This window comes from Streptopelia decaocto (assembly GCF_964273445.1).
Source record: "Streptopelia decaocto genome assembly, chromosome: 6".
Taxonomy (NCBI): Eukaryota; Metazoa; Chordata; class Aves; order Columbiformes; family Columbidae; genus Streptopelia; species Streptopelia decaocto.
The window spans coordinates 67,521,199-67,540,053 of NC_138660.1; positions in this window are offsets into that span (position 1 = coordinate 67,521,199).

The following is an 18,855-nucleotide window of genomic DNA, read 5'->3' on the forward strand; positions in this document are numbered from 1 at the left end:
ATGCTACAAAATAATGAGTTGGTTTTTTTTTTTTAGGAGCTGTATGCATGACGATATCCTTAATGCCATGAAGGTTTCTTGAGAAAGCAGCGCTCCTTGTGAGCCTGCTCGAATACCTCAGCGGTGATTCAACACGTGTAGAAGGACAACGGAGCTGGTGCTCCACGGGAGGTCCCTTGGGCTGCAAGAGCAGAGCAGCCCCGCAGCGCTGCTGCTGCTGCCTCCCAGCCTGCCCGGCTGAACACGGAGAGCAAAGTGTTGGACGTGGCTTGGGAGAAAATGGAGCTATGTGCATTTAAACTCTTATAAGGCCAGTGTAACCTGAGGTATACACCTACTTGAATACATTAAGAAAAACACATTTGCAATCTTTCCTTTTATTTTTAAATACAAAAACCAAAAAACCTACACTCTCACAAAGCTGAGAAGTTCAATTATATGTTTCATGACACAAGCACATTAACTGTGTTGGCCGCACTTTCCACTCTATCAGGCTTTCCTCCCGCTATCACTTTGCTCAGGCTTGTGGCAACTCCTGACCTAAGAGCAGCGCAAACGCCGCAGCGTGTGGCACGGGCTGGACGGCCCTGCCAGCCCTGCCTCCCATCCAGGGGACCAGAGCGACGAGATGTCACCACAGCTCAAGGAGTTGTTTGGTCTCGTCTTGCACCTCCAGCAGCCACCCCATTGCTCAGCCCTCATGTCCCACCTTGTCTCCCCATCCTCCTGCCAACCCTTCTGCCACGGCAGAGCATCCTTAGCAGAGTTAACTCAGGTGGCAGCAGAACTCCAACTACAGTCATGACAATACAAATCACTGCAAAAAACCCCCACATTTAATAGGGTTGTGAAACAGGTCTGCAAACTCAGCACTAAAGCTTTGACTTTTCTGAGTGCTTCCAAGTACCAGCAAGGCATGCAGCTTTTTTTTTCTAGTAACAGGAAGTCATTAAAAGGATTTAAACTCAAACATTAGATAAGCTAGAAAATCCGCAAAAAGCAAAGCTTTAGATCCACAAGTGAACAGCATGCACATGGTACTCTTGCTACAGTGAGGTCACCTCCTTGCACAGATTTGAGGCTTACAGAACCTTCATCATCACTCAGGCAAACCAGACCTTTGAGGAGCACAGACCCCAACTAAGGTGAACTTCTACTCAGCCTCAAGAACCCTGCAGTCCCTTCACCTGACCAGGGTAGCTGCAAGGAGGCCACCAGCAACCACCACCACCAACTTCAGGCAGAACTGACCCCACCTGCAGCCACCCAGACCCCTTCCCAAAAGCCCATTGCCACCTCCCCACATCCCACCGGCACCGCACACCCACCTGGTCCCCACAGCAGCAGCAAGGACTGGGCCTGGATGAAGCTGTCCCAGAATGACCCTTCCAGGGCAGCCCCCCACACCTGGGCCTGATTTTAAACTGAGGCATGTGCTTCTAATTAGCATTTGGGCTAATTAAGTAGCAGTAATCCTTTCATGGCCTCCCAGGAGTTTGTGGCAGGCAGCTGGATCTTGGGCATCTGTTCTTGCAGGGGAGGCTGAGGTTGGATCTGGGCAACAATTTCTTCCCCAAAGGGCTGTGGGGCACTGGAACAGGCTGCCCAGGGCGGTGCTGGAGTCACCATCCCTGGAGGGTTGGACAGACAGCGATGAGGTTCTCAGGACATGGGGCAGTGCCAGGGCTGGGTTATGGTTGGACTCCATGATCTCGAGGGTCTTTTCCAACCACAGTGATTCTGTGATTCTTGCTGCAGGCTCTGTCCTACACTAGCAATGCTGTGAGGGTGAGTGATGCAGCTCTGACGTTACCTCCCCAGGCAGCTCTCACAACATCCAGCTGTGCCTTTCTGCGGCACCGTTTACCTTCTGTACCCAAACCAGCCAGGGTGCGCTATTGTAACCCAGAGGGCAGGTGTGTGGGGAGCCCAGCACCTGCATCTTCCACCCAAACAGGTGGAGAATGCATTGAGTTGATCTGAAACGGAAGGCAAACAGGGAGATGTTTCAGATGTTCCAGACCAGGTGTCCTGCAGCAGCAGGAGATGAGCTGGAGATGCCAATGGCTGGAGCCGTGGTGGTCCCCGATGTGCCGAACAGGACGCTGCCATCCTGTCTATGCCATGTATGGGAACATCATGAGTGTGAATTGTGAAAAGCATAAGAATGGGCATGGGCAGAGATTCCTTGGAGCTTTATGTCTTTCCTGAGTGAAATCAGACACCAGCATCCAAGGCGGAAAGGTCCCATGCACAGGGGCTCGGGAGGGGTCGGGTGCAAGGTCTGCACGGGCAACACAGGAACACCATTCGCATTTGGTGTTTTCTAGAACAAATTACCACTGTGTGAACCCATTGCTGCTAGTCAGACTCTGGGAATCTGTAGCCTGATTTATTATGCCATCCCTGCAGTTTTATAGCTAAGAGAAATCCTGAAATACATTTTCTATCATGGGAAGACAATTTATGAATTACAGACAAGTGTTTTGTAATATTTTCTGACATCTTTCTCCTGATGGGCCATAACTTAATTCTATTACATAAAATATTTTGAGTGAATTAGCTGTTAAGTCATCATACTTCTCTTTTCAATTCTTTAGTTTTGATACACAAATTAAACAAGCCTCCCCAGCAATCTTGAGCAATATTTTTTCACTGACATCTTATTAATTAAGTACATTCATGCTTTCCAAGTATAGTCCCTGTACTCCAGGGAAAACAGAGTGAGGTAGGACTGAAAGGAAGAAATTCAAGACCTATGAAGTTCTAAGCCATGAATGTATTAAATATCTAAATATCATTAGATATTGATAACATTTTTGCTTACTATCTATGTATGAGAATAAGGGGTTTTTACCTTTATAGAGGTTTATTGCATATGGATGAGTCATGCAAAAATGAATAATAACCCTGTTTCCCAAAGGAAACCCAACACCCGAGTGAAGAAATGTCCTTGCACACAGAGTGCCTTTCCGCACGGGTCTCGCATGACATGCTCTTTCATTCATAATGCAGAATTATTCATTGCGCTAAATATAACCTTGTTTCATTCGTTATGCTTCAGCTGCCAGCTGAAAACCCCCCATTTGGCAAGGGTGGTATGTATGGAAACGTTTTCACATGTGGGGGCAAAGGGACGGGATGCCCACCAAGGCATCGCAGAACTGGGGCTCAGCTCCAGCTTCCCCGGGGCAGACCCCGCTCCCCTCTGCCCCACCGCTGCCTGTTCATTCCCATGCTGGATGCTGGTTCTTCCAGCCAAAAGTGCAATATATCACTTCTCTTAAGGTCACCTGGGGAATAGCTGTATGATTAGGAGAGGTTGAGGTTGGATATGAGGAACAATTTCTTCCCCAAAGGGCTGTGGGGCATTGGAACAGGCTGCCCAGGGCAGTGCTGGAGTCACCATCCCTGGAGGGCTGGACAGACAGACATGAAGTTCTCAGGACATGGGGCAGTGCTGGGGGTGGGAGAACAGTTGGACTCCATGATCTTGAGGGGCTTTTCCAACCAAAATGATTCTATGATTAAATTGATGATGCACATATTCCCGGTTTGCAGATGCTAGAAGGGACATTTCAAAGCTTGCACATGCCAGGGAGGACGCTGCTCTGTCACCTGGCATGGCAGCAGCTCTTGCTGAGGCTCAGGTCACCACAGGACCTTGGGGACAGGGGACAATCAGTCCTGTGGCAGCACAGAGAGTTGGGGACCAGTGGGGAGCGACCAGACCATCCACCCCGATTTCCAGTGCCATCCAGCCAGAGCCGAAACCAACTTTAATCAGGCTTTCCCTGCACCAAAACTGGGAGAAAAAGAACAAGAGAGGAAGGTTCAGCTCCTTGAAGCTACTCACATAGCGAATTCTGCTAGGATGGAGAAATGGTGGAATGGAGGAGTCGCTGTGGCTGAGCAATGAACCCGAAGGATGCTGGCTCAGCTCTGAGCTCGGCTTTGCCAAGGGGGCCCCCGCGGTAGCGATGCACGGTTACGTTTTCCTTTTCCAGCAGCACCTCTGAGGATTCATGACACAGATGCCGGAGATGAACCTCTCTGGGCAATAACGACACGGAGGAGGTGTGTTAAAACTGAGTGAGGATCCAGCGCAGAGCACTAAGGAGGCTGGATACAAATCAGACAGAGTTTGGGAAGCCTCGGTGAATTTTTTAATTTACATCTGCGACATGAAAGCATTTGTTCTCCTGACAACGGTAAAATAAGTAGATAATAGTATAATTTAAAATAGATTTTATGGTTTCTGTTAACAGAGTAATAGGAAAAATAGACCTCTTAAAGCATTTAATCTTAGCGGTAATAAAGGGAAGCAGCGAGCATCCCCAGAAGAGATCAATGCTCCATTTCCCCCGTATTTGCAAAATTCACTCTGAGCTCTGCCAACCTGTGTTGCAACAGCTTAAAAAGCAGCAGTAAAACACAGCGCTAGCAAACAAAACAGAGCCCAGCCGAGGCTGCAGGTACATAATGAACGGGTATAGTTTGCAAATGTGTATGTAAGTTAAATAAAGTGGTAAATGCAGCATATTTATATAAGAGATCTGCAGCTGTTTTCCTGAGAAACCATGGACTGATAGTGTGGATAAATATGAAACAACACGGATAGCAATAGCACTGTGGGGCATATCCAAACCCAAAGAAGGCCATCAATATTTTGAACACCTTTATAGTTAAATTGATGGAGCCCCATGAGGAGTTTCGGCTTTGTGCCCACCCTGCCAAAGCTCTGTCCCGCGGCACTGAGCCCACCACAGCTCAGCACATATATAATGTATACAAAATATTACTATATTACTAACACTACTATTCTGCAATGCAGGCAGGAGCTTCACATTTAAGGACTTCCATATTTTTCCTATAGCCACCTTTTTTAACTGAACAGGGAAAATGAAGTTCAGGTGTAATTGTTTGGCCAAACGGCTGTGTGTGCAATTCTTCATTGTGGGCGATGCAAAGCATTTATGCACTTCTGCTTAAATTTATATTAAATATGCCTTAATTTAAACAATGAGATGCTCTGTTGAGTAAGTGGGACCATCAAATGCTGGCTGCAAGGACGTCCCGTGTATGACCCCCCCAAACCCACCTTGGGTTTGCTTGCAACAAAGTAGAAAGGGCTTGAACTCATTAGCTTTGTGACCAGATTCACCAGGTTCTTACCTGCTCTCTGGTTTTTAGGCATTGAAGGACACCTTGCAAATCACTGGTCACTGTGTAAGTGAAGTCTATGTTTAAAAAATGCATTTTCTCTCTTTTAAATCCAGCGTGTTTGTTTGCACCAGCTTGGAGCAACATTGGCTAACCAGTGCTCTGCTGGTTTCTTGTTAGTTTTACTACACAAATATTTTCACGCGGGTGTGCAGTAATTAACAGTTTAAAACATTTCTGCTTTGAAACACCTAACAAGATTTATTTTTGAAAGACTCATTTCTACGATTAAAGAGTCGAGAACTTAGCAACCATATTTCACCATGATATTGACTTGTTCATATTTATTACAAACCTCAGTATTAACCAGGTGATAGATGAGTACACTCATTTTTTTCCTTTGGACTATACAAAGGGAATGTTTTGGTAATTACCTATTATAAGACAAGACCCCCTTGAGTTACTGTTTGAATGATCTGAGGGACTTTGTATCATTTCCTCTATAATTAAACTCTTGACACCGGCCATAATTCACTCCTCCGTTACCCTTGAACCTTTCGGAGGCGTGTTAGTCCTGAATCCAGGACCCTGACAGGTCCCAGCTCCCAGTCCATAGGAGAGCAATGTCCTGCGTGGAGCATCACCCTGCCAGGAGCTGCTCGGCACACCACAGCCTTATAAAATTGCCTGGTTTTGCTGCCCAGAAATGGGAGCTCCAGCGTGATTCTGCACCAGGGAGGCTGCGTCAGGTGGTGCTTCAGCCTCAGCATCAGGGACCCCTGTGTCCACACGCCGGTGAAACGACTCCCCTGGTTCAGATGCTGAGCACTGCCCTGGTTCTGTAAACACAACAAACCCCCAGCGTACCAGATCCTCGGGCTCTCCTGCTCCCCGTTTGCTCCAAATCTCAAATGCCCCTTCCAAGAGGAAGGAAGCCAGTTCCTGTGGACCTCTTACTTTATTTTACTCTGCCTCTTAAACCTTCTTTCCCTTCCGCAGAAGGCAATGAGTACCTGAACGTAACCACCCACCATCCAGAAGACAGAAGAGGGTTTTTTTCTGAGGAGTGTGTGTTTGGAAGCAGGGATTTGGGTGGGCTCCCCCTCATCGTGCACATACACAGTCATCACCTTGCCTGGGCTTCCAGCCTGCACTCGGCTTGCACGGTGCTGGATCACCATGCTCGACCAGAGGTCACTGTTTTAACCCAAGGAGATGCTCCAGAAAGCCCCTTGTGGTTGAGCAGACATCCTCCAGGACTGCAGGGCGCCCGGGGATGCCTCCAGGTGGAGGAGCCCCATCCACTCCTCATCACCACCTGCTGCTGTGTACCTGCCCTGGTGACCGCATCGTCCCACTGGATCTCCAAGGGGAGACCTGAACGTAGATGTTCCCTCCCCACTCTCCAGGGGGGACAATGTTCCCTCACATAAAGGAACCCCCCCAATACAGGTGTGTGTGTCCATCCTTTGCTTTCCTGGTGAGGTGTCCCCACACCAAGCAGCTCTACAATCCCATCAGTGTTCAGGTGAACCTGGACAAAGCTGCCATCTACTTCATGGTTCATTGCTGCTGAGAACTTTCAAGTTTACAGAGGAAAAAAAACCCTGTATAATTTGTTTAATGAACAAATATGTCCCATTCTATAATTACATTTGATAGTATGCACCATCATAACATATCACATGGCAGGTGCCATCATCTGGGATTTGCATCCTTCTAAGTTTGATGGCAACACTCGCCTTTTTGGACACATTGTATATTTTCCTTTAAGCTAATAACCATACAATAGCGTTCTGCTCTCAGTTTCAACCCAAATCCTTTAATGACACTGTAGGGATTCGCACAACTGAACTTACCTGGAGCCTGTGAAGTGGCTGCACATCATCTGCCACTGGGTCAGAGGCACATTTCCAGTTCCCATCCTGCACTTTTTAGGTGCCACATCTACCAAATCCATTGCTAAAATAAGCAGTGGAAAATCCAGCCATATGCACTTAAAAGTCACCCTCCCAAAGCCCATACAAAATGAATATACATACCTTAAAGACTGGGGTGTTTTCTTTAGCCTAATTTTATCCACAACAGTAAAAAAATCTAATCAAAAGCTCTGGCCTTGATTAATTTTGATTAGCAGCAGAGTCATATGGAGCACATAAAATATGTTTATCTTTGATTGGGAGAATACGTGTTTGCAACAACATACTCTGCAAATCAGTGAAATATATTTAATAAGCAGGATCATCTCTCACGAACGCATTAGCATTTTCATGAGATGTCATTAATGTCAAAGCCAGAGAGCCAACGCCGTAGCTAAAATGTCAACTGGCTGCGCTGATAAAGCCAGTGCAGTAATTAGTTTTGAGAGCAATTAGAAGGCTGATTTTTGTAGGAAAAAAAGACACAGGCTGTTTTTCTTTAACCAAAACGCGCTGGCCCTGAAGTGCTGCCAAGGCAGAAAGATCAGCGCCTAGGCACTGACAGCCAGACACACAGGCTTGGGCTGGGCTTTCAAAACAGGAAAACAGCACCAATTAGCATTTTAACAGGGCGATTAGTAAAATTTATCAAAGTGAAAGCAATAACCAATCAAATCCCAATCAAAAAGAGATTGCTCTGCTGCATAAGAGGGGTTTTAAATATATATTTAGATAGAATATCTTTGTATTAAATGTATTGGACTAAAGTGCTTTTTTCATCAGAAAGAAATGAAGAAGCAGAGGATGGGTAGAGTCTGAAGACGATGACGGCAATGTCTTGGCACAAGGAGTGATAGAAAGATGACGCCTCAAAATACCATCAACCCCTCTTGTAGGTGAGGATGGACCTGTGGTTATTTATCTCACTCCAGCGCAGGTTCCCAGCCTGGCTGCCCCCACACACGCTGGTAACCACCCACCCGTCACCGAGTGTGGTCCTGCAGACGCAGCGTTCCTCTCCACTCTCCCCAGCGTTCCTCTCCACTCTCCCCAGCGTTCCTCTCCACTCTCCCCAGCGTTCCTCTCCACTCTCCCCAGCGTTCCTCTCCACTCTCCCCAGCGTTCCTCTCCCACCCTCCCCAGCGTTCCTCTCCCACCCTCCCCAGCGTTCCTCTCCCACCCCTTCCATTTAATTACCTTCATTCCCAACGAGAAGCCCTCTGCTTTTAGGTACCGCCATTTTTCTGGAGCGTGACATTGCTCAGTGTGCTGCACTCCCAACCTTGTCTACCCAGCCCCATGGTTTCCCTGCCCTGGTTATCACAATCAATTAGCTACAAATAATCCAGCTATAGGCAATTTATACTATTGAGTTAACCAGCAACAGCTATCTGTTGCACTTATTTTTTAAATACTTATCTGGTATGTCAATTCAATGTGCAATCTGGTATCAAAATAACATTTTTTCCCAAGTCGATTCATGGCTGGCACATTAATTCATGTTGTCAAACAGCCAGAAATGTCTCCTCTGACTTGCTTTGTGCTCAGCTCTGCGAGGTAATACCGAGCTGTGACAAAACCTGCAGAGAAGTACAGAACAGCTAAAATCTGTTGTGCCCCCTCCATGGTACAGCAGAGACTGACTCTTAAAATGGCAAGTTAAAAAACCCCATCTCTTCTTTTAAAATTGGATTTTTAATTGAGTTTTAACATTGACTTATTCTATTAATGCTGAGTTTGTTTATTTGACTTTTCTCTGTCACTTTTGAAACCCACCTCAATCCCATTGACCTTGAGGTTCTCCTGACCCTGGAATGTCAGTCCTGTATTGTTACTGTTCTCCCTCTGCTTTGCAAAGCGTTGTATTCGACAAAGGTTGGCTCTAAAAAACACCAGGTGTCAGAGCAGCGTGATTCCCAAGGAATGAGACACCAATATCTCAGCATAAGGAAAAGACACATAAAAACCAGTCTAAAAACAATTCCTATATTCTTACTCTTTCGTAACTCAATTATATGCTACTCACAAAGCTTTTATCTCTTTTAGAAAGCTCGTAGTTTCATTTGTTCGGAATTGCTAGGCTTTGGGAGCAGGTATTATTGTTTTGGCAGGTGTGTTTGGGGTTTCAGGTTTTGTGGGGTTATTGCATATTTGTGTGTATTTTTTTATTTATATTTATTACCTCTATTTCCATTTCCTTTGTTATAAACACTATCCTCTAGTTCCCGCCACCTTGCACACACCCCGCAGTGCTTTCTCTCTCTGAATTACAGGTTTGGAGGCCAATGCAATTAGTGGCCTCCTGTAATTAATAGGAGACTACTTGAGGATTTCAAAGTCGCTTTAATCACTACAGAGATTTTTAAAGTGTTTGCTTTGTTCCCAGCTCTCGGCTGTTCTACGCAGCCAATTCAGACAAACACCCACTTTGTCGAGTATCAAGCAGCATCCCTGTACTTGTTCACTGGGGCTGTTCTGGTTTCAATCTGTCCTACACCGACACAAGACGAATATTCACTCTGAGCTGCCTAAAATAGCAGCGCAGGTGCTGATGGGGTGTGAACAGCAGTTTTCAAAGCCGAGGTCACACACCATGCTAGATCTGTTGTAGACCAAGACAACAATTAAAAGGTGGGCAATATAACTATACAAAACACTTTTTCATTGTTTTTGTTTAATATTGGGGAACCAGATGAACTTCTGGTTAGCTTTTATGTGTACCAGTCTCCTGTAAAGAAATATATTTCATCAAGGTGCAAGTCAAATATTGATGTTCGCTCTCTTACCTTCCGAGCATTTTCAGCAATTTCTGTTTCTTCGTGGAGAGAATATTACTCATGAGCTGTGGTTTTCTGCTGAAGCTCATCCTCAAACATGACCTTTCCGATGGGCTCTGCTGCTCCACTGTCAATTAAATGGAAGAAATCTGGTTTGCAATTGGTACTGGTGGCAGTCGAAATCTATCCTTCCTCATGGTTCCCGTGTTATCGGGGGCTGCGTACCCAAATGTGGCACAGAGCAGGACACTGGCATTCAAAAGGGTTTTATCTGAGCACAATAGTGGTCAGTTTTTAGTGCGTATTCACTAAAAACCCAAGAGAGGACAGAAGGCTGCTGAGCACTGCCTAAATAAACACCCATGAAGCAACAGGTGTGGAAACACAGGGGAGAGCTTGTCAGGGGTGCCTTAGGTCCATCACACAAAGATATAATACTTACCAGCGCAAATTTAGGATATACAGCATGTTGCTATTCAAGCCAGACTTTCACTAAATATAATATTTGAATTTTTATCTCTTCCTCCCTGTGGAGTAATTAATACGATTTCTTACAATATTCAAATAAACACACTATCTCTGTACTAGATCTAAAGTGAAGTGGATTCTTGCTGGAAGAGGAGTAACTTAATTATCTAAACACAGAAAGTTATGGTCACAAAGTTAGCCAAGCACCAGCTGCTAAATGATCATTGACAGTAAAAAAGTTACATTAAAAAAAAAATCCAAGAGATTGATAAAAAAAATAAATCCAAAATAACAGAATGAGTTGATACCATAAAGATGCTCAGATGGATCTGCAGTCCTGGCCACTGCAGGAATGAGACCAGACGTGTAGGGCAAGAGGACATTGTCCTTCCTGCATTGATGGGGCTCCCTAAGGATGGACCCAGCTACCATCAATTTTTAATTGCAGCCTCCTATTACAGTATCCTCCTTCTGACAAAGATTTAGCATAATTATTCTACGATCAATATCTACACGTCAAGTATTGGCTAGGCCTGACCAACAAATTAAGCCAACATCTTGTGCTTTGCTAAGCAATTAGCAGGACCCACGATCTCATGCTTTATCCTACCCGTTTGCAATAGCTGTTCAAAAGACATGGTCAGAGACCTCCTTACATCCCATCCACCTTGCACGGTGTCACACGAGACGTTGCATATTGTAGGTACATCAGCCTCCTTGTGGTCCCTGCCTTATTTACCGGCTGTCAGCACAAGCTGGTACAAGAATTCATTTTCCTGTGGTCCTTCCTGCAAACACATCACTGAGAACCTGAACGCTGCCAAGCATTGATGCATTTATCCCCACCATGAGCTGAGTTATTGCCAATACTACAGACAGTAAACCAGAGGAGCTGGGAAGAGGCCACATGGCGATATTTGCCCATGGACAAGCAGAGCTTCAGGTTAGAGCTCAACGGGAAACTCCTCGTTTTGTGCGGCACAGCAGAAAGACATGCACTCCACCAGCCTTGCCCTGCCTCCTGTTCTGGTCACTGTCAGTCAATTATCTTTATTTCAGATTTTGATACTTTAATAAGGACAACAAGGATGATTAAGGGAGTGGAGCACCTCCCTTATGAAGAAAGGCTGAGGGAGCTGGGTCTCTTTAGTTTGGAGAAGAGGAGACTGAGGGGTGACCTTATTAATGTTTATAAATATACAAAGGGTGAGTGTCAGGAGGATGGAGCCAGGCTCTTCTCGGTGGCAAACAATGATAGGACAAGGGGTAACGGGTTTAAACTGGAACATAAGAGGTTCCACTTAAATTTGAGAAGAAACTTGTTGGTGGTGAGGGTGGCAGAGCCTGGCCCAGGCTGCCCAGGGGGGTTGTGGAGTCTCCTTCTCTGCAGACATTCCAACCCTCCTGGACATGTTCCTGTGGAACCTCACCTGGGTGTTCCTGCTCCAGCAGGGGGATTGCACTGGATGATCTTTTGAGGTCCCTTCCAATCCCAAACATACTGTGATACTGTGAGGGACATGTGATGCCAAAGCGTCACTTCTGAGATGATCCTCCATCCCCTGGTTCAACCACATGTTGGCTGCACCAACACATCACGTCCTTGGTACGATCTGTGGCCACCAAAGCAGAACAGATTATTTTACAAGCGTCTTACCCAGCATTCACATTTACACATCAGTGAGAAAGAAGCAGCTCGAAAAGCTTAATTGTTGACTTTAAATTACTTTTATATTTGGCTTCCTGTTTAACTTGAATTTAAGTTTCTTCCTCCCCACTTTTTCAAAGCCAAGTGCTACATTGCTTTTATCCTGACAGCTCATTTGCTCATGAAACACCTTGTGCAAGAATGCTGGTATCACCCGCAACCCTGTGCTGCCCCCACACTTTCCCGGCACCATCACATTTGCTGCCGAACTGAGCCTCCCCATGAAGCACAAGCATTATTATTGACAAGCTGCATCATCTCCAGAGAAGACGCTGCTTCCACTGTTATTTCCCCTCATTACAGTTTTTGATCTTCACATGGCAGAGCAGTTAAGGCAGGAGGAGTAAAAGCAAAGCACAGGACGTTCCGGGGCTGGTCACCTCTGCCTGCTCCTAAGCCTGGAAATCTCCTTCACCCCTCTTGCTTTTCCCTGTCCCAAGGTTTTTTCTCTGAGGAAAAACATTTCCCACATGAACTACAAGCACGTGGAAGCTATCAATTGTGATTTTCCCTCAAAATCGTATTATAGTAGAGGAGGCTGCAATTTTCACATAGAAAAGCGGGGCTGTTGGTGTTGGTTCCATCTGAATGAGCCTGAGCGGGGTCGGGCGATAAGGAAAATATCTGTGCTTTTACAGGGGCAGGCAGACCCGTAATAAACTCTTCCATGGCATTTTACAAATGAAACACTGAGATTTATATCCAGCCTGTTCTTGTTTTGCCACGTGGATTATTTTCAGGTAAGACCCAAGGCTGCGTGGGCTCAACTATTATCTCACCAACTCCAGAATTTTCCAGTGTAATAAACTCTCTGGTTAGTGTACAAACCTTCTGCAATGAAATCCTTTGAGCGGCTGGAGAACAGCAGAGTGCAGCAGAAATCTGGCAGAAACCCCCGTCTCTGAAAATCATCCATCATGATTACAGGGGCGCTTGCCTGAAGGGAAAAAAACAACAAAAAAAGCAGCTGCTTTCTTGTTATTACTTATTTTCCCACCATGATGAAAGAGCATCTGACCGTAAGTCATAAACCCAGCTATTTATAGGCCTGTAATTAAACAGCACGGAAAGTGTGAAGGCACAAAAGCGGTGCCATCTGCCATGCATTTGTGGCACCATAAATACAGATGAAGCGCTGCCGCTCCTTTTGTCCTTCCCAGAAAAGTTATTATTTAACTGGTGTTTCTGCAGTGGCTGGAGCCCAGCGCTGGACCCTGCCATGACCAGCCCACCACATAAACTCAGCCCAAAGCCAACACCTTGGCCATCGCAGGTGAGGTTCTCAGGGACATGGGTTAGAGGTGGACTTGGCAGTGTTGGGTTAATGGTTGGAGTCAATGATTTTAAAGGTCTTTTCCAACCAAAACAATTCTGTGTTTCTATGTGGGCATGGTATCACAGCACTTGGCCAGGGGTGCTCCAGCGGCATGTACCTCTGGTGAACATGTAGACATGGGCCCCAATTGGGAGTCTGAAAGCTCCAGCGCCCTTCCACCAGCCCCCTGTGAAATCACTGCTCTAGTTAGTAACTAAAAAAAAAAATGTCTATACATAGCACATTTGAAATGTTATTTTAAGTGCAGTCAGATGAAATCCATCAATATCACTCACTATAGAGAAAGTATATTTGGCAAATCACAACACTGCAAAATAGACTCGAAGCCCAGCATTTTGGTGACAAAGCGCTGGTCGGCAGGTCTGGGCTGAGCTGCTGGCTCTGGGGACAGGGTTGGCCCATTGGTCTTTATCACTGACTGGTGGGGCCTCGCTCCACCTGCTGGTCCCAGTTCCACGTCCCAAAGCATTGCGGATGTCCTTGTAAGCCAACTCCTGCCATTTTTCCACCATGAAGTGCTCTGAATTGCAGCGAGATGGCGACATGCCCTTGCGTAAGTGAGTTTGGACAGAGTCATACAATTAACTGGGCAACAGTCTTCAGTGTTTTTCTTATTATAGATCAACACTTCAATTAAAAGTAGTTTTCAACAAATGAAGTAACATCACTATAACCCCCGAGACAAGACCAGCTGTCTAAGGGGAAGCCTTGTGTTTGGGGGTCGATGTGTGTAGGAGGGTGGGTGAGGAGACTGTGATGTCCCCCCAGCACTGGCCCCTGCAGGTTCTGGGGAAGGGGACCAGGAGCCAGAGCAGCCGCTCTGCCAGGCTGGGCGTGGGGACAGAAGAGGCAGAGACCCTATTCACCGCAAAATTGCTCTGCAAAAGTCCCTTGAAAAGTCACAACTGGATTAGGGAACGTGAAGCCATGGTGGGGGTTCACTGCTTCCACATGGCTTTTCCATGGACACAGCTCCTGGGTGGAAGAAATAATCGAATCACAGAATCATTTTGGTTGGAAGAGAACCTCAATGTCATTGAGTTCAACCATTAACCCAAGGCTGGCACTGACCCACGTCCCTGAGATTAAATCTCTGTCTGTCCAGCCCTCCAGGGCTGGTGACTCCAGCACTGCCCTGGGCAGCCTGTTCCAATGCCCCACAGCCCTTTGGGGAAGAAATTGTTCCCCAGATCCAACCTCAACCTCCCCTGGGCAACTTGAGGCTGTTTCCTCTGCTCCTGGTGCTTGCTCCTTGGGAGATGAGACCAACACCCCCCATGCCACAACCTCCTTTCAGGTAGTTGTAGAAATGGCCACAAAGACCTCAAATCTCCATTTGTAGCCCTGCTGTGGGTGCTGCCCTGGTTACAGCCCAGCTGGCATCACTGCTGCCAGACCCTTGGGGAGTGTCCTGGGCTCCACATCGAGCTCCCCAGCCCTGTCCCCTCGGCACCGCTGCCGTGTCCCTGTCCCCAGCATGCCACCCATCTGCTGACACCCTGGCTACAGACCACGCATGGAGCAGAAAACTGCTTGTACACAGATAACAGCAACAAAAATAGCCCGTAAGGAGCATGTGATGCCCTGCAAATAATTCTGAGAACTGCTCTTGAGCAGTTTAGATAAAGCTTAATTACAAGCGAGTTACTAGAAAATGCAGAAGATGCAAGAGGGCAACTCTGGCTTCTGCAGAGCCTGGTGCAATTCCCATCAAAATTAATGAAATAAAGCCCAACTTGGAGTAATCCAAGTACTCCAGAGCCAAACCATATCCTTAGAAACAAGGCACTTCAAGGGGAAAATCTGTAGTCCAGGCTGATGGTTTTTGCCCGCACTGCTTTCCCGTTGACCTGGCAACGTGGTGCTCCCGGAATGGGGCACAGACCCAGCTGTTCCTGCTGTACTGAGCTTCATTTTAGCCGACTGATGATGAAGCACCCGCACTGGAGAGGAAAACCACCTTCAAATTTAAAATGGAAACTCGAAATTAAAAATTAGCCCTAAAATAAAGGTATTACCTGGGGTAAGGTAAGCGTTTGGATGTGACTTCTACCCCTTAGACCAGTCCTGGTGAGAAGAGGGGCCCCTGTTTTGCCCCAATCTAGCTGGAGCCAAGGAAAATTGAGAGCAAAATTTATTCCTTGGAGAACAAAAGCTTCTATTGCTTTTTATGAAATATGACCCTGTAAACCAACACCACAGTTTCACAGTACGTGCCCTGCCTGCACCGGCCCCTCTGCAAGGGCTGCATGAACCAGGGGCTTCCCACAACATACAGGATTATTTTTTTACCCCCCGTCCCTTTTATCCAGCACCCCAAAGGCCACGAGGGCTCACCTGATTCTGACCCAGGTGAGTGGTGTCCCCAGATGTCCCCGTGTGAGGACCCGGTCACCGATCTCAGGGCCACTTTGTGCCAACCAGCAAACAGCAGCTGATGCTGCAGACACACAGATAACCCGAGAGCTGGAACTACAGACTGTGCCAAGTACAAGGGCTTGCACAGATAGCTTTAGCGTGGCATTTCTTAATCTACTCTGGTGTATTCTGCACCTTTGATATCCTTTCCTTTATGTTTATCTGTATGTCTATATACAAAAATGTGTGTAGGCTGCCCTGGAGCCCAAAACCTGCAGCGTAACCCAGGGAGACTCAGTATTTGCTGTTTATTGCACATGTTCCCGATTCACTTTACCATCCAGCTGGGTGCGGGGGTGCTGGCAGTGGTGCCAGCCTCGTGAGCAGCAGATGTCACCCCCAAGGACGTGCTGCCCAACGCCAGCCAGGGGACAGCTCTGAAGCCGTGTTCTCTTGATATGCCTTGTTAATCCTCACTTATGTACTTTCCGTAGTTACCTTTTCCAACCATTTTGTAAAACCTTTCCTAAACACATCACATTCTGTAAATTTACAGGCTAGTGAAATTGCTAGCATTCAGAGCAAATCCGTAAATGACCATCCTGAGAGCCCGGCCGTGTTATTACAGGTTAATCCTCTGCTTGGTTACCAGCAAAGATCCAGGCAAGCAACCCCAGGGCTCGGCACTAACAGCAATACCATCCCCTTAATCTCTCTCTCGCAACAACGCACACATTTGTCTGCTAATTATTTAAATACTAGATGAAGATAACCAGGGATGCACTTCAGTTCCAGCCACGGGAGGGCTTGGAGGCTGAGCCTCGTGCATCCCCAGTGCTCACCCTGGTGTTCTCCTCTCCTCCCTGCTGTGAAAGGGCGACCTCGCTCTGCTCTTCCACAGCTTCTGCAGCTACCTGTGATCAGCTTGTACCTTTGCTTTGGGACAAGCAGTTGAATCAGAAGGAGTTTCGAGGTTTGGGGGAATATGAGGCTTCGTTTCTCTCCCTTCCCAACCTCACGAGCTCTTTAGCAGGACAGACTTTGGCAGGACAGACTTTGCCGTGCCGGCGTTGGTGCCCACCAAGCTACGTATGAGATGAGCCCTTCAAGGCAGCAATGTAACAAGTGTTTTTACAAACCAGTACAAGCGCTGACAACAAAGATTTACATAAACGATGGTGAAAGTCAGTTCAAAGCCCACGTGAACGTGTGCTCATGTAGGGTCTGCAAAACGCACCCTGGCTCGTCTCACCATGCTGCAACAATGCACAGGCTGCACCCGCCCGGGCTCTGCTGCAGGATGCTGGGATGCAGCATTTCATTAAAACTCATCAGAAAATGATGTTTGGGAGAAGTCAGGTCAGGCTTGTGCTCTCCACTGATTTTAATCAAGATTTCCTCCTCTCAGACACCAAGCTAACCAGTTCCCGGTACGAGCCTGCACCGCATGGCTCCTGGCCAGCGGGGCCAAGCATCCAGCTGCGGCTGGAGCACAGAAAATAAAGCAACAGATTACTGGGGTCCTTTGCTCCCCAGGAGGTACCACGGAAGCAGCAGGAGATGCCGAGAGCCAGGTCCTGTGTCCCCAGGGCTGGGGCTGCCATGCCCTGCAGAGCAGAGCGGGGAAACATCCTCTGAACAGTTCCCAGTGCAACACCAGTATAAAACCAACACGGCTTCCGAATTGCTCCCTGAGAATATGAAAAATGAAAGGCCTAAAGCACCGTGTTTTGTCTCCGAGCAGATCATGCACTAGACTGGCCACCTTTAACCAGCTTCAAAACCTGAACTCTTTAAAAAAACTGTTTCCATACACATTGAGACTTTAATTACCCACTGGGGAAGAACGGTGTTTTGTGAACACATCATGGTCAGAGTTTCTGAACAGCCAGATTTTGCTCCATTTCTCCCTACACACACTTTAAATACATTAGAAAAGTTTCCAATGTCACCTTAAAACCATATAGGAAGTTGCTGAAGTTGTTTTCTAATACCAGACACTGAGCTGCATTTTGTCTCGGACACCATGCCTAATAAACACAAACAAACATCTAATTTTAACCAAACCTCCAAACCAGAAGGAAAGACCTTTGTGACCTGTGCCCATGACACACACTCTTGTTCGGAGCTTTATGATGGTGCTTCCAGGAGAAGGTGACCAGGTGACCCCTGGGAGCCCTTCGGCAGCGTCACCAGCAGCCGGTCCCTGGCTGTGCTGGCCCCGAGATGGAGAACGGCATGGAGGTTACTTTTGCAGGGTTATTGCCTAAATAATCCTAAGGAAATCTATTTAACACGTACATTATCTCTGCTCCGGGGAGCCCCAGACAGGATCAGCAACATAAATTTTATCTGGACAATAAAGCGGCAAATTAAAACTCCAGAAGAGCATAGCCTTTAAATCTTACACCAAAAGAGATAAACTAATCAAAACAAAACAAAAACCATAACCTATTTATCTTCATTATATCTACGGATACATACATAGTTTAGACAGTCTTCCAAAGAGTAAAACATAAATCAAAATGTATGGAATATTTCCACTGAAAAAGAATTTCCCTTCCCAAGCTCGAGTTTGATTGCTGTGGTTAGAGCTCCACTCAGTGGGCTGTGAGGGGGGACGCTCTGGAATCCTGTCCCACCAGCAGGGAGGGACACACAGACAGTCCCCTGGGCGAGCAGGGTGACCTGGGGACGGTGACACCAGGGCTGCTGGTGACACCAGGGCTGCAGGAACACCCCCACAAGGGCGCTCGGGGGTCCTCCCCCTGGCCGAGCGCCTTCCCGTCCAGCCGTGCAGAGGTGCTGGGGGGGCCACGCAATGGGCAGCGAGCAGCTCAGAAAGTCCATCTCGCAGGGGCTGCAGCAGAGATTTGGGGGTTTCACCAGCCCCAGAGGCTCCAGAGCCACCACAAAGGACATTTATGGCACCTGTCCCTTTCCAGAAAGCTAACCACACTGCCCAGCTCCAGGCAGAAATCTGTGCAGCTCACCCCAAGCAAACCCATACACAACATTTCCCACCCCCCAAAAAAAAAGTCTTAAAATCTGCATTGCGAACAGTCATTGAAAATCATCTGTCACCTATTTGGGCAGCAGCAGGAGGCCAGGAGATGCTCCCCAGGC